This window comes from Thamnophis elegans, chromosome 15 (genome assembly GCF_009769535.1).
Source record: "Thamnophis elegans isolate rThaEle1 chromosome 15, rThaEle1.pri, whole genome shotgun sequence".
NCBI lineage: Eukaryota > Metazoa > Chordata > Lepidosauria > Squamata > Colubridae > Thamnophis > Thamnophis elegans.
Window position 1 is genome coordinate 29,048,243 of NC_045555.1, and position 16,352 is coordinate 29,064,594.

Below are 16,352 nucleotides of genomic sequence, written 5' to 3' on the forward strand. Positions count from 1 at the left end.
AGTGGTCAGCCAGAACTATGGCAACCATTTTGGATAGATAGGGTGTGTGCGGGTGTGCTTTGTGCTGAAGGAACCCCTCAGAAAACTTGCCTTTGGGTATGAGGCATTTCCATCTGTCCTCTGCATAGACAGATCTTTCACCCAAGAAAATGACTGCACCATTGTTCCTCCCTCTATTCTACTTTTCCCATGGGAAAAAAAGACGTGTTGCTAGAATGTTCTGTTCTAACCTTGAAAGGGACCTATCCAATCTCAGAAAAGAAGTCTTTTGGAATGGGTCCAACCTTAAAATGGTTTCAAGTTTTGAGGTCAAACCACTTCAGAATGGTCCTCTTTCGATGTTGGGTCACATAATTGCTTGACATTCTGTGCACCTTGCTGGACAATCCATTTGGCTTGTCACTGCCTTTGTTTGCCTTTCCTTCTTCTTCCATTGTAATGAAAGCTATGTTAGATATAGAAAAAGTGCTTTTCTAGGTCAGATTAAGCATCCCTGTAGTTCATGCTTCTCTTCCTTAGAACAAACAACATTTCTTCTGGAAGCTCACCAGAGAAAAAAGATGGTTGTGTGATTTTTTGTATTTCAGTGTCTGATCTTTAAAGGAAGATTACTGTCTGGGTGGTGATTTGATTCAGTTGTGCTTCAGAGCTGTTGATAGATCCACAGCCATTGTGCTTGAATCTGTTCTGCATTTAAAAAACCTAGGTATCTAAAGGCTGCCACTATTCCAGGATGGTGTTTTAATTCTTTGTCCACTGTTTTTCCCTTTCTCTTTTATTGCAAAGAATTTTGCTTGCAACTTCCAAGATCAGAGAATCTGTATTTGGTGTATTTGCTCTCCTGTCCCATCTAATTTAGAAATATTTCCTTCTAAGTTTTGTTGAAATAAGATTTCAGAAATGTTGCACTGGGCACATTGGGATCCAGTTTAGAAATAATTCTTGAAATGCCCAAAAGAATTGTCCCCAACTTAAAAATGGGGCAGAATTACCATAAATTTAAGATTGGTGTGTTTATAAAAGGACACAGTTGCTTACCCTCCAGATCAGGAGTCTCCAAACTTGGCGTCTTTAAGACTTGTGGACTTCAACTCCCAGAGTTTAACCTTTGCTGGCTGAGGAACTCTGGGAGTTGAAGTCCACAAGTCTTAAAAGTTGCCAAGGTTGGAGACCCCTGATCTAGATTACAGCTAAACAGGTCAGCTTGAACAAAAAATACCAAGGACTTTTGATTATTCTTCCTTTCATGTTGTTACCTCATTCTGTGTCTTGCTATTTCAGTTACATTGGGATAGGATGAGGATTCATGCTCTGAGCAGGAGGTTGGACTAGAAGACCTTGAATGCCTCTTTCAACTCTGTCATACTTTGCCTCCCTGTCCTTCTGTGGTCCCTGGCACACAGGACAGGTAGTTGCCAGAGTTCTGGGAAATGTAACTTACAAGTGTACTTAGCAATGTTTGACCTGCCAGTAGGACTGAGGATAATTTCCCAGCTTGCCTGTCTCTGTCAGAAGGCAGAGGTTACGAAAGGAAAGAAACGAAATCTAAGATGGAATGTCCTGATGATGGAATAAGTTGTTCTCAGCTCAGAATGGCCAGGGTTGGTGTCAGCACATTCTGGGCAGGAATATTTTGTATTGTCCCAGTAGACAACTGTTTTTCTGACAGGAGCCATGTTCTGTTACCTTCAGGAGTTGGTAGCTGTATGGAATAGGGAGCTGAAGCAAAATGTGGTAATATAAACCATTGTCTCGGCACTTTTTCTTGTCATGTCAACAGATAGCAGACCACAGGAAAATGCTAATTAGAAATTGGAACTTACCTACTACCAAAGAATTTTGGAATTAGACTGAAGACTACAAATTGCCTATTCCAATCTTAACTGCATTATTTTGTAAGTCATCTCAAATTCCTTTCAAAATAAAACAAGCAGTTGCATAAGAACATGAAAGGCTAGAAGAGAATTGCCTATTATCTGTAATTTAGCAAATATCTTGCTCATGTATACAGCTTTGCAAGATGGACAGTCTGTGTTTGTCAGATTTATCATGTCTCTTAAGAAATGTTATTCCTCTTCAAGGATGTACACTGTAAAAGACTTGCTTTAGTGAACCAACTTTGAGGTTCAGAACTATGGATATTTAGTGCAATTCTTTTTAGCAGAGACTTGCTTATTTGATATGACTTGCTTTCCCAGAACTCTTGGATTATTCTTTCTTTTGCATTCAGATCAAAATGCTTTTAAGCAAGCATCTAAGCTACAAGCTTCCTAATTCTTGGACCAATGGCTTCTGAATCAGAAGTACTGGTAAAATGTATTTATTGAGATTCCTCTTGTCGGAGTACATTTCCAACTAGTTCTCTATTTCCATATTTTTCATCTTGTGTAACAGATTTATTTTCTCTCCTTTAGAGTAACAGGGAACCTGATAATAACCCATTGGAGGGATATAACAAAGTACCAATGAAAACATGGAGTCAAATCATGGTGACACTTTTCATTTTAACCAAGGAGGAGGAAGAGTAGAATTTGTCCCAGTGAAATAATTAACTTTAGCAAACAGCAGGAGGACTGTTATTTATTCTTGAAAACCTATGGAATCCCCCATTCACTCTCACATCCTTCTCGTAGTTCAGTGATTGGAAGGAGGAGAACATTGAAAGAGAAAGAAACTTTAATTTGGGTTTGCTTTAGAGGAACAATTATCATGATTGTATAGTATCTCTGAGTCAACAATTTGGGTTATACCTATTCCTAATTTGTAATTTGAACAGAAAAACAGGGTGGTCACTAAAGCAGTAGCTTTGTTCTGCTCCTGGATCTTTAGTCTTCTTCAAAATATCATCCATTTTCCCAGTGTTCAGATACATTGCACTGTGTTCCCTTGCCAACAAATGGTGGCCATGGAAAGCAGGTGTAGAAAAAGGCAGCTCTTAGTTCTATGTTTCCCACCTACCCCAAAGTATCTTAGAATTACTTAGAATCCAGAAATGGAATTCCAACAACCTGTCCAGCATTTTGGAAGACATTTCCAAGCTCTTGGAGACATAACAAAAATTCAAGTGCAGCTGCCTGGAAAACTACTCTTACTCATCAAGAGGATCTTGGGTGGCAGGTAGATAATTATGCATCAGAGCCCTTGGTTTCACATATGAACCTTTCCGCATTAGGCAGCTGCTTTTGCCTATTCGTAGCAGCTGGACAGAGACTTGCCTGGATCACATTCTGAGAAGAAGGCTAGTCCAGAAATGTTCCTCTTGAGGAACTGGGCCCTGTTTGAGAATCTCCGGCTTCTTGAGGTTCCAGAACCTCTTCCAAAGAGGTGCTGGGCACATGAGATCTGCTTAATAAGTATTTTTCTGACTTCTGGTGCAGCTGGTGTGTTGACAGTGCCCTGGAGGCGTGCAACAATAAGGATGCTTTGAACAGGCTGGGTTGTGTGTCTAAAATACAAAAATTAATATATGCTACCATGCTTCACTCCTGCCCTTAGTAAATAATGATTTGGCTTGTCTTGCCCTGGTTTCTCTCTAGTTTTGATAGACAGAATTGCTGGAAATTATTTTATTTGTTAGGCCCATTTAAAGCAACATAGGATGAAAGCACAGCATTATCAAATAGATAGGTCATGACTAACTTATCTCATTGACTTCTGTAGGAGTGCAGTATGACTATGCTTTAGGACAGATCCAGCCTACAATTAAAACAAATAAAATTTGCTAAAAATAACCACAATAAAGGCTGTTTGGTGTGAATTACACAAGGATATATCGCAAAATTAATTAGAAGCATTAACTCCCTGCATGTTAGCATTTGCTAACAGAAAAGGCACCTCAGCAATCAGTCATGAAATAGAAGCAGAGATTCTGATTAATGTAGCTTTGCATAGAACTTGTTCCTTTCCTGCGCGCTGTTCGGTGAATCCAAGCATGGGTTAAACTCAGCCAATCTGCCCAGGACTGAATTGAAACTTTAACCATGCCTCTGGTGCTGGTCTCCAGTTTTTTCCAATTCAGTCAGCCCAGTGGATGCATTTAAAGTTTCTCTTCAGCTCCAGTTATTTGCTTGGCCTCTCTTTCTTTATTTTACCTTGTTTGATGTGTTTCCTTTCTTCCCTTTTTGTTTTAGAGAGCAGGCTTGGTGAATTCCTTGGTCTTTTTTTCCTGTTTTTTCTTGCCTTTGCATAGAACTTGTTCTATTCTTCTCCTTTTCCCTCCTCACCTTCTTCATTAGATCAGGGGTGTCCAAACTTGGGAACTTTAAGACTTGTGGACTTCAATTCCCAGAATTTCCCCATCCCAGCATTGCTGGCTGGGGAATTCTGGGAGTTGAAGTCCACAAGTCTTAAAGTCCCCAAATTTGGACAACCCTTCATTAGATGAATAAGGTAGCATGGATCTGGGGCTCTACCTATTGAAAAAAATAGGGGAATCAGTAAAGAAGAATATTTGCAACTAAGGGTTGAAATGAGGATCCTTAGTGTTCTCTGACCTTGGTTGATTTCTTGCAAATATTTCATTATCCTAACTAGGCAACATCATCAGTGTTGATGTTACCTAGATTGGGTAAAGAAACATCTGGAGAAAAAAAAACAAGCTCAGGGAGCAGCAAGGACCTCTCAAGTAGGGAAATGAGTTTGAATGCAGAGAAGTGGTTGTTTTCATTTCTTCATAGGCTGAAAAACATATGGTAGAGTTGACTTTGTCTTATTAAGGGTTGATTTAAACAACGTTTGCCCTTTTTAGACTTAACCTTGCCTAAGTTAAACTGACCTCTAATTGCCCCAACACAGTTTTCCTCAAATTCTTCCTCTTTGGATCAGTTGTTGGCCATTTGTAAATAAAGGCATTGCCCAGTCAGGAGGGACAGTTATCCATCTTGGCAAATGTGTTGCAGGAGTCCAGATTGAAGGAGATTTTCAGGTCATTTACTTTCAGTCTAATCCAACTCAACAGGGAACAGGGTTACTTCTGTTGTGGGGAAAATAAATGAGGGAGCATGTACAACACCTTAAGTGGTACAAAGTAAGGGCAGAGTATAATCAAATAAATAACCTGATACCATCTGAAAACCTTCTACAGTGCTATTCCATTTGGGAACAGTTGTATTACTTTTTATGCCACCTAAACTTTGCCTGTACATTTATATTTATATAGTTTCCTGTTTATTTATTCACACATAAAAGACAATTCCTTGGCTTTGCTGTCCTTTTGTTCTCCTTTTTCTTCCATTTTTTCCTCTCTCCTTCAAGAACTAGAGTGTCAGTGTCATTCCCCCACTCCCCTTGATTTTGCTCACAAAGGAAAGTTCAGCTTAGGTTGCGCTGATGGATCCATTATATATGGCTCTTTATCTATGGAAATTCCTAAGTATACAAGTAGCATTTAGTAATGAAGCTTGTTATATACCCCATCTTGGAATGCCTTCTTACATTAACACTTGTCAAATTGTGAACTATATTCGTTTTTTAACTGGGAACTTGGAATTATAGCCAGTTTGATACATATTTCCATATCTGATCGAACACTAGTAAGGATTCATATTAAATCTTACTTAGTGGCGATAAAAGCGGCAAAATGGCAACATTTTCCCGCTCTTATCGCATCCGCAGATAACTGTCCAGCCGCCCTGTTTAGGGTGACCCGCTCCTTACTTAACCAAGGAGCTGGGAAAGACTCCTTGCAGGGTAGGGCTGAAGAATTTATTCAGTATCTGCAAGACGGGCCTGGACTCTGACTGGGTAGATTCCGGCAAGTCGACGGGGATGAATCTTGTGGAGACCATCTGGGATGAATTTGATCCTGTGACCCCCGAGGGCATGGACAGGATTATGGGGAGATTCAGTGCTGCTACTTGTGTGCTGGACCCGTGTCCCTCTTGGTTAGTCTCGGCTTCCCGGGAGGTGACTTGAGGCTGGCTCCAGGCGATTACCAACGCTTCTTTGAGAGAGGGGTTCTTTCCCACCACCTTGAAGGAGGCGGTGGTGAGGCCCCTCCTTAAGAAGCCTTCCCTGGACCCAGCTTCTTTAGCCAACTATCGTCCGGTCTCCAACCTTCGCTTTGTAGCGAAGGTTGTTGTTTAGTGCGGTAGCACGTCAGCTTCCCCAGTCCCTGGATGAAGCTGTCTACCTGGATCCATTTTAGTCGGGTTTCAGGCCCGGATACAGCACAGAGACGGCATTGGTCGCATTGGTCGATGATCTCTGGTGGGCCCGGGATAGGGGCTGTTCCTCTGTCCTAGTCCTATTAGACCTCTCAGCAGCTTTCGATACCATCGACCATGGTATCCTACTGCGACGACTCAAGGGGTTGGGAGTGGGGGGGCACTGTTTTACGGTGGTTCTCCTTCTACCTGTTGAATCGATAGCCTCCCATCGTCCAGTGCGATCCCACAGAGTTGGCCTCCTCAGGGTGCCGTCGGCCAGACAGTGTCGACTGGTGACCCCCAGGGGGAGAGCCTTCTCTGTGGGAGCGCCTTCCCTCTGGAATATAAATCGAATAAACCTCAAACCATATGTGATGGTCATGTTCATACATTAAACAAGTTTTGAACCAAAATCTTTTAAGTTATGCTGTAAGAATATTCAAAAAGAGAGAAGCTATTTCCCTGTGTTAATTCTGCTATTAGCACCTAAAGCTTAACATAGAGCAACTTTTTCCTAATAGTTGCCCTTCAAGTCATAGTTCATTTACTGCAGAATATGGCAGAGCAGTGAATCAACCATTAATGTAGAATGGCATGGAAGAATTAGCTTAGTCAAACTTCATCAGGGGAAGTTGAACAGATGTATTACCTAGGGCAGTAATGGTTAACCTTTTTGGCACTGAGTGCCAAAAAAGGGTGCCAGAGTGCCAGAACCTGGAAGAGAGCAGCTGGCTGGTGTGCATGTATGCGGTTGCCAGCTACTCTTCTGGGTTCCGTCGTGTGCATGTGCGCCAGACCCCGAAGAGCAGCTGGTGATGGCATGTGTACCCACAGAGAAGGCTTTCTGTGCCACCTCTGGCACAGAAACGGTCCTAGGGGTATAGTTTTTATTGAATTTTGAATTTTAACTGAATTTTATTGGTATAAAAAAGTGAATCCGAGAATATTTAGTGTCTAAGGATAATTTATGGATTGATTCCTTAGCATCATTGGGCGAAAGGGGTGCATTGTTAGCAAACTGCACAATGTTTGTGTATTTGCAATGTTGATAATGATGGTTTAGTTTATAGTTTTACTCTATTTTTCTGATTTTAGTGCTTGTATATGACATGTATTTTGGGGGGGGGGGGTTGAAATCTCGACCCACAAAAAGGGGGTCACAAATTCCAAGATATCAAAATCAGGGCCATCCGATTTTGAGCTTGGATGAGAAGACGATGTGTTTCTATCCGTCGTGCGATCTTCCTTCTGCAAGTCTGCCTGTGGGCTTATAGCTGTAGGCTGAATAATGTAAACAGCTGTTTTACACTGGCAGAGCTTCCCCAGGGATTTTTGCTGTTGTTCTACCAAGGATGAAAGGTACTCAGGACTAAAACTGGGGCCTCTTTATAGGTAAAGCCTGTGTTTTACCACTGAACTTTGTCATTTTTCCAATTTGGTAGAGTCGATGGAACAGCATTGTTTAGAGTAGATGAACAGCAACTGGCTCTGTGACCTAAAGTACCTACCTGCTTTCAATGAACAAGGGGGCCAAGCAGCCAAATCGTAACTCCGGTTCAGAATATACACTGGAAAAGAAATTCACAAAGCAAAATGCATTTCCTAACCTTGAAATTTGCAGACAGTAATTTTTAAGTTGCATTTAAAATGAAGTGAGGAACGGATTACTTTAAGAACAGCTTGAAAAATACAATTCTAATAATTCTACAGCTATCTCTCTTCAGCTTCTCCATCACCCAGCTTGCTCTCTGCTAAGCCAGCCTCTATGCCTCCTGCCTTCTGCATGCGCCACTCAGTTTTTCCCGTGTGAACCAGCCATTGCACAGAAGGCACAAGAGCATCTATTTAATTTCTCTTTATAACAAACACCGCTTGAGGCTTTCCCGGTTCCTGCCTTGAATAGTGGTGCCCTTGAAGGGTCCCACAGCTGCCGAAGAGAAGGCCCGGTTGTCATGGTTCCAGGCATTTGTAGGGCAAAATAGTCGTCTCCTTCCCCTTCCCTTCATGGCGATTACCAAGGCCTGTGATGCAAAATGTTTCCTAAGCAGCGGATTGTCCTGCAGTGGATGGTCAGGGAGTCCAGAAGAAGTTGCTTGGGATAGGTTTGTCATCTCCCCTTTTTTAGCAATTACATAACTTTTAGGGCTGAGCATTTCTCAGGTATGTTTTTAAGTGAGTAGATTCTGCCATGCTCCAGGGAGGGAGAGCTCCGATGAATAGAATTAGCACGTTCTTTTTGGAGTCTGATGAATCGTATTTTTATTTCTTTTCTTTCCTTTATCTCAACTGTGAGGCTGATGGCAGGTGATGAAATGTTGCTCCTTTTTTCTCTCCCTTCTTATTTTTCCCCCTTTTTAAAGCTGGGTAGCACCTACATTGAGATTGTCATGGGAGGCACAGTGATTGTTTCTCTTCCCTTGCTGAAATTTTGCATTTGTGTGTCTGTGGTGTTTCACTTTTTTAGTGTCCTTCAAATCTTCTGTGTCTGTTTCAGCATGGGCAAATGTGTGTGTGTGTGTGTGTGTGTGTGTGTGTGTGTGTGTGTGAAACAAAGAAATAACTTTTCCATTTACTTAAGTTACAATAAAAGATAAAGGAAACATTACATATTGTACTGGTTTCTCCTTGCTAGGCATTTCCTGATACAATTTGCTAGAATGGAAAGGAGCCCAATTACCTTCAGGAATGACCACAGACACTAATTCATTCAGTCCTTTCAGGGGAGGCATTAAAACCCCATATTTCTAGGGAACCTTGTGTTCCCTTTGTTCCCCCTAACTTGTGTAAAGTAGCAGGTAGTTCCACAGCTTAGCTGAGTAGCTGAAGACTCCGCTGAGAGTCGAGGGGAGCAGTGGTGGTATGCTGCTGGTTTGCACCAGTTCAGGCAAACCGGTAGTGGCGGTGGCACAAAGCTCCACCCACCCACCCTGACATCATCAAGGACCTTCTGCGCACATGCTCCCGCTACCGAACTGGTAGTGAAGAAAATAGAATACCATCTCTGGAGGGGAAATGGCCCAGTCTGTATTATATGTGGAAAGAACCCAATTGTTCATGATCAAGAACTGCACCCATATTGGAGGAAGAGGAGGAACAGAACTCACCTATTGACTGCCATGTTCCCCAATCAGGCCTATCTGGCATCCGAGTCTCTCTCTTGATGCCCATTGCTGTTAAAGAGATATCGAATTTTGGGCTTGTTTCCAAAGCAGCCAATTGCGGCCTTGCCACCAGCAAGTTGTGCACAGAGGGAGGCAATAAAGATGACGTAGATATTTGTCAGAAATGGTGGAGGGTCTCCTGCTTGAGCGGGGAGTTGGACTAGATGACCTATAACCATGATGGTGAACCTAAGGCACGTGTGCCACAGGTGGCATGCAGAGCCATATTTGCTGTCACTCGAGCCATCAGCTTCAGCTGATTTGTAGCCTCCTTGAAGGCCGGGAGAGGCCATTTCACCCTCCCCAGGCTTCAGGAAAGTCTCTGGAGCCTGGGGAGGGTGAAAAACAGGCCCAACAGGCCAACCGAAGTTCAGAAACGAACTTCTGGTTGAAGTTCAGAAACGAACTTCTGGTTGGCCCATTGAGCCCGATTTTTGACCTTCCCAGGCTTCAGGAAAGCCTCTGGAGCCTGGCTAGGGTGAAAACGTCCGCCCCATGCACGGGGGTGTGTGTGTGTGTGTCATGCATGCATGCATAGGTAGGTGGGATGCATTGAATTGTGGGTGTGGGCATGCACACACAATAGCACATGCATGCACAATTTTGGCACACCTTTACAAAAAGGTTCACCATCACCAACCTATAAGGTCCCTTCCAACTCTGTTAATCTGTCTGTTAAATCTTCCCTTGTGCCATGCAAGCTGTAGGTCTCTGAGAAATGAAGTGTGATCCTTTGCCAAATGTTAATCCCACAAGGATATTGGTCCCTGGATTTTGGACACATTCTTTTAAGTTAGCCCTTTGGAGATATCTTGTTGCCCTAATTGTTGCCCTGTGATGTACCATTTGGCCCAATTGAATGTTACAAACAGATAAAAGGATTCTGATAGCATATAGATTCTTTCTTCCATGCAGTTGAGTCATTTATTTATAAAATTTCCAAGGACTGGCTGTTGGTGAATACTGGGAGAAGGAAGAACAACATCCTAATTTCTTAAAGAATTGTTATTATAATACGTACAAGCGTTGATCAATTAGAATCAAAGGTAAAGAGTGGGACAGAGGGTCTAGTCTTCAGTGGTATATATGGGGTACAGGTATAAATGGACACCCAAGAGAAATCGCTGCCTTGTCATCAATTCATGGAATATAAAGAGGATGGTTGTAATAGTTTGGAGTTATGTTAATGCAAAATGAAATTTCTTTTCAATTTTGTTTGTGTAATTAAATAGATCAACACTTTTAACCTCTGTGAAAGCAGACACTATAGTCGAATTGCTTTATTTTCTAGGTATCACATGTTTTAACATTCAAAAAGGTATAAAATTTAATTGAACAATTATGTAGTTAAGCTCGGTTAAACATGCACTATTAAGCATTTAGCCAGTTTTGTGTATGTGTAAAGATCAAGCCCCATCTTCCCAGTTTAATCTCTCCTTAAGGCAGCTTTTACTATACCTCAATATGCATATGTGCTAATACTGAGTGGTTAATAAAAATAAGAGCATATGCTATGGTACATTTTTCTTATAATTATGTGAGATTGGGATTTTGAGGTAAGGATTTATTCTATTTACCATAAATATGATATAAATATGAATTAATATTTATAGAATAAAACAAAAGAAATCATACCCTGCTTCATTAAATCAATTCATCAGAAGTTCAGATGAAACTATCCACATATTTGGAATGTTAGCACAGAGGAAATTATTCTAGCTGCAATAAGCTTCTCTTAGTAAACCCTGTTCTGGACTGGAATCTTGTGAAAAACATGTTAATTGCTGCATGGTAACTTAGTCAAGTCAGCTTTCTTCTTGGAATAGTCAGCTTGATGTCTCCAGAGGGTTTTGAAATCAAAACCCATAGCCACTTATTGATATTTCTAGGTTAGATTTGTGGCTAGATGACTGGGCAACTGCTCCCTCAGTAGCCTGAGATCTGCATTGCAGAAGATTAAATAGGCATCCTGACTATTGTTCACAGATTCTCCGTCTAAACCAGGGGTGTCCAAACTTGGGAACTTTAAGACTTGTGGACTTCAACTCCCAGAATTCCCCAGCCAGCTGTGAAGTCCAGAAGTCTTAAAGGTCCCAAGTTTGGACACCCCTGGTCTAAAGTTTAGTGCAGTTGCTAAAGCAAAAGCCAGAAGCAAAGAACCTGAGAGTAGGCAAAACCATGTTATACTCTCTCCATCAAAGCCTAAAAATGAGTAGCAAGAGGCCCATTACTTCTGAAAGTAGGTTGGTTTTCTGTACTTTATTGTCATGCCTTCTGGAGTCTTGATGAACTCTATATCACACCCATGTCTTGGTGAAGCTTCTGTTAAGATTTTGTTCCTTAAATTTGTCTTCATGGCACATGTCGCAACAGCTATGAACATCTCAGAATGATGGGTTATGGCAGTTCAGAAACAGCTCTTTTCAGTTACCCCAGGCTAGATCCTCTCTCTTTCCCAAATTAATATAGGCTTGGAGAGGATACAGTACAAGCAGTGCATTGCTTTCCTTCTAATCTCATTGCTCCAAGTAAAGAAATGAACCAGACCATGTATGGGAATCCTTCCAGACTAATTCCGATGATGCTTTAACTATGCAAACAAGGCGGTCCCTGATTTAACTGATTTATTTTAATTGGGAATAATGGAAATTAACAGATCAATAGAAAATTACTATTTAACTCAGCAAAAATAGTTTTGTATCAGAACAAAAAAAATGCAACACTTTTCTTCCATAGTTGTCCAGAACATTCATTAAACCAGAAGTATGCAAAAGGCATATTTTGTGACTCATCATCTTCATCCTCATTATCATCAATCAGTTAGAATAGAGCGGGGAGGAAGCTTTGAGGTCTTCTAGTCCAACTCCCTGCTCAAGCAAGAGACCCTATACCATTTCAGACAAGTGACTGTCCAGTCTCTTCAAAACCTCCATAATGCAGCACCCACAACTTCTGAGGGCAAGCTGATCAAATGGTTCTCACTGTTAGGAAGTTCTTAATTCCTGGTTGCTTCTCTCCGTGATCCATCCATTGTTTCTTGTCCTGCCCTCTTGTGCTTTGGAAAATAACTTGACCTGCTGTTCTTTGTGGCAACCTCTCAAATATTGGGATACTGCTAATATATCACCACTAGTCCTTCTATTCTATAGATTAGCCAAACCCAAATCCTGCAACTGAGGTTCATACATTTAAGTTGTTGTTTTTTGCACCTGTTCCAAAGTCTTAACATCTTTTTGTGATGTGGTAACAAAAATTACATGCAGTATTCCAGGTGTGATCTTACTAAAGATTTATAAAGCAGTACTAATACTTGCTGTGATTCTGATTCTGTGCCTCTGTTTATACAACCAAAGATTGCATTAGCTTTTTTGCCTGCTGCTACGCACTGTTGGCTCATGTTTAACTGATCATCCAACGTCCCTCTCACAATTACTGTTTTGAGCCAGATTTCTCCTAATCAGTATTTTACCATTGGTTTTTCCTGCCTTGGTGTAAAACCTTGCTTTTCTCCACATTAAATTTCATCTTGTTGGATAGGGCTCATTGTTCAAGGCTGTCAAGATCTTTTTGGATCTTCTGGGGTGTTGGCTATTCCCACCACTTTAGTATTTTCTGCAAATTTGATGAGTTCTCCTTCTATTCCCTCATCTAAGTCATTTATGAAGATACTGAAGAATAATTGGCCTAAAATGGAACCTTGTGGTACTCCACTGCTTACTTCCCTCCATGTAGATGTAGTACCATTAAGGACAACTCATTGAGTACGATTTGTCAGCCAGTTACAAATTCATCTGATGGTGATGCTGTCTATCCCACGTTTTTCTAGTTTATCAAGAAGTAGGTTGTGGTCTACTTTGTTGAATGCCTTGCTGAAGTCTAAGTATACTATGTCCACAGCATTTCGCTGGTCTACTAATTTAGTCACTTTATCAAAGAATGAAATAAGATTAGTTTAACATGATCTGTTTTTAACAAACCCATGCTGGCTTCTAGTTATAACTGTATTTGTTTCTAGATATTTGCAGATCTGTTTTTTTATTCCCCCCCTTCCCCAATATCTTCCCAGGTATTGATGATAGGCTGAGTGGTCTGTAGTTTCCTGGGTCTGCCCACCCTCCTTTTTTTTGAAGATGGGAACCACTTCAGGTCTTTTCCAATTCTCTGGTAGTTCCCTGGTGCTCCAGGATTTTTGAAAGATATGGTACAATGGTTCTGCCAGTTCTTTCAGAATTCCTGAATGTAATCCATCAGTCATCCCAGTAATTTATATTCAGCAAGATCAGACAGGTGTTCGATTATTATTATTATTTTCTTGCTTATTTTAATTTTTATTTATAGTCTGTTTTTTACAGTTATGTTTTTGATCAATTGGGCTATAGTTCCTTTTTGTGTGAAGACTGATGCAAAAAATTACTTAAGCAGTTCTGCTTTCTCTCTACTGCCTGTTACTTCCTTACGATCTTCTCTTTTTAGTGGAGTGACTGTTTCCTTGACTTTTTCTTGTTATTTATATGTTGAAATAATTTTTTAAAATTATCTTTGATTTTCATTGCAAGTCTTTGTTCATTCTGAGCCATGGCTTTCCTGACTTCATCTTTGCAAATTCGGACTATCTGCTGATATTCTCCCTTAGTTATATGTCCCACTTTCCAATTTTTGTACTTATTATCCTTTTTGTCTTTCAGTTTATCAAGAGAGATATTTCTGCAACCATGTTGATTTCTTCTTGGATTTCTTGTTTTTGTTTTTCAGTGGTATTGTGCTGGACTACTGAGCTTTTATGATCATATTTTTCAGAGTTTGCCATGCTTCTTGAGTTCTCTTTTTTAGGATTTTTATCCATGGAATTTACCTTAGGGTCTCTCTGAGTTTATTAAAATCAGCTCTTTTAAAGTTGGATTATATTCTGTTGCTTGTATTTGCCTTATATTGAATTTAATATGACATGGTCACTCTTGCCCAGAGTTCAGGTGACTTCAACTTCTTCTGTATTAGTAAGAATTAGGTCCAGTATAGCTTTACCTCTAGTTCCCTCTCTAACTTTTGGATGACAAAGTTGTCAACTAAGTTGGTTAGAATCATCCTTCTAGCCATTGTCTATCAACTGCAGGATGAAGGCCTTTTCCACATGTTTCCAACCAATATGGTCTTGAAGTTTCTGTTGGGCCTGCAATACTTGCTGATGTTGTTTTAGATCTCTTTTGTGGATGCTTTTTATCAAGTGGAATCCATTCTATGACTGCCTTAGTCCACTTGCCATCAATTCTTGCTATGTGACTAGCCCATTTCCATTTCAGTTCTTTTACTGTCTTGATGATATCATGTATGGTTGCTCTCTAATCCATGTGCAGGTCTTTTTGATGCCGAGCATGTATCTTTTCCATGGCTTTTGCGCCACTTGTAGCTTTATCGATTGTGAGGTTAGTGTCCATGTTTTGCTGGCATATGTTTAAACACGTAGCACACACTGATAGAAAATGTTTCAGGCACGGGGAGGTTATTCTTGAAAATGATGCTTAGCTTGCCAAGCCCTGCCAACCACATTGGCAAATATTGGTAATTAATTTTCCTTAGCTAAAAACTTCCAATAATTCCTTGGAGCTTTCAGAAGTTGATGCATAACATATTTGCTTTTCTTAAGCAGATCTTTTCTTGAAAGGCAGACCCTTGCCTTTTGTCTTGATGACATGAAGTTTGTTTTGGCATTCAGCAATATGGATGTCCCCTAGATGCCAGGAAAGAGTTAGTGTTTTCTGTAGTTCTCTGCTGCCATCTAAGGATTGTCTACATTTGTGTTGCGTTGCAAGAAGATCTAACCCTTACATCACTCATATTCCTTGTCTGGGATGCAGAGATTAAGATTTTTTTTAATGTGCTAGTTAATTTACCGTCTATATGTCACTAGGGTAATCTAGATGGGCCATGGCTAGCTATTGGAGCAGATTCTTTCTGAAAAATTATTTGTATTATACTTTATGCTTTCTAAGACAAATGTTTAATTAAAAGCTCAGTCTTTCTGGAATTTCTGGAACTAGCAGCTAGAGAAAAATCTGACCCTTTTAATATAATCATGAAAGCTGGGGGTGGGAAGCTGCGCTGTCCTTGACAGATTTTATTTAAGAGTGTATTTTTACTGGCAGCTCTGTTGCAGCCCTGCTGGCAATGCTTGGCTGCTCAGCCTGTGGTTGATGATGTGGGCTGCTCCCAGCCTTTTCTCTCTGTGTCCTGGCTGTGTTAGCATGAGGGGGTTGTGGCCCTTGGAGGCAATGGATCTAGTGGTTATATGGCTTGCATGCAGCTGTATTTCTTTCGCTTAGATCATATGAATCTTGTATTTTTAGCTTCAGCATATCCCAATGCTGAAGGTAATATTTTGAGAAGTATGGAGGATTTTTCTTTTCTTTTTCCCATTCAGTCACGTCGATTTCTAAGGCACTGCCTCAACAAGACTCTGCAGTTTTCTTGTTAAGATTTTTTCAGAAGTGATTTGCCATTGCTTCCTTTCTAGAGCTTAGAAAATGACTAGTCCAAGGCGACCCACCTGGCTTTGTGCCTCACATGGGAATAGAACTCACATTATCCCAATTTCTAATCTGATGCGGTAACCATTATACTGATCTAGCTCTCAATTCATGTAATTCATTTTAATTCCATTTCTCCCATGACCAGTCAGTTTTCTGCAGACACCCCCCCCCCTCCAATTCCTGGTTCATCATAGTGAATTGTGAGAGAACCAGAACATCTCCTCCTAGAGTTGAAAAGGCTGATGGCTCTTTGGCAAGTACCTGGGGCAATGGATCTCAGTCTGTGGACCCCTTAGAAGCAGCGACATTATCACGGAGAGTCCACGAAGGCCTGCGTGGTTTAAGCCTTGAGATAAATTTTGGTGGTCCGTGGCCAAAAAAGACATTTAAAGGAGGTCCATGGTGAAGAACACGGAGAACATGGAGTAGAGCATTAGGCTCTTTTCCAGTGAGGAAAGCAGCAATAAGCCCTGGCTTGTGGGCAATAAAGTCCTCAGGCAGAGCATTGCGGACAATCATCT

At 40.9% G+C, this 16,352-nt stretch overlaps 1 protein-coding gene across 1 annotated transcript in view; it reads left to right on the plus strand.

Annotated features, from left to right (window-relative positions):
* CAMK2G (calcium/calmodulin dependent protein kinase II gamma) overlaps positions 1–16,352 on the plus strand; it is a 191,774-nt gene that overhangs the window by 90,746 nt on the left and 84,676 nt on the right.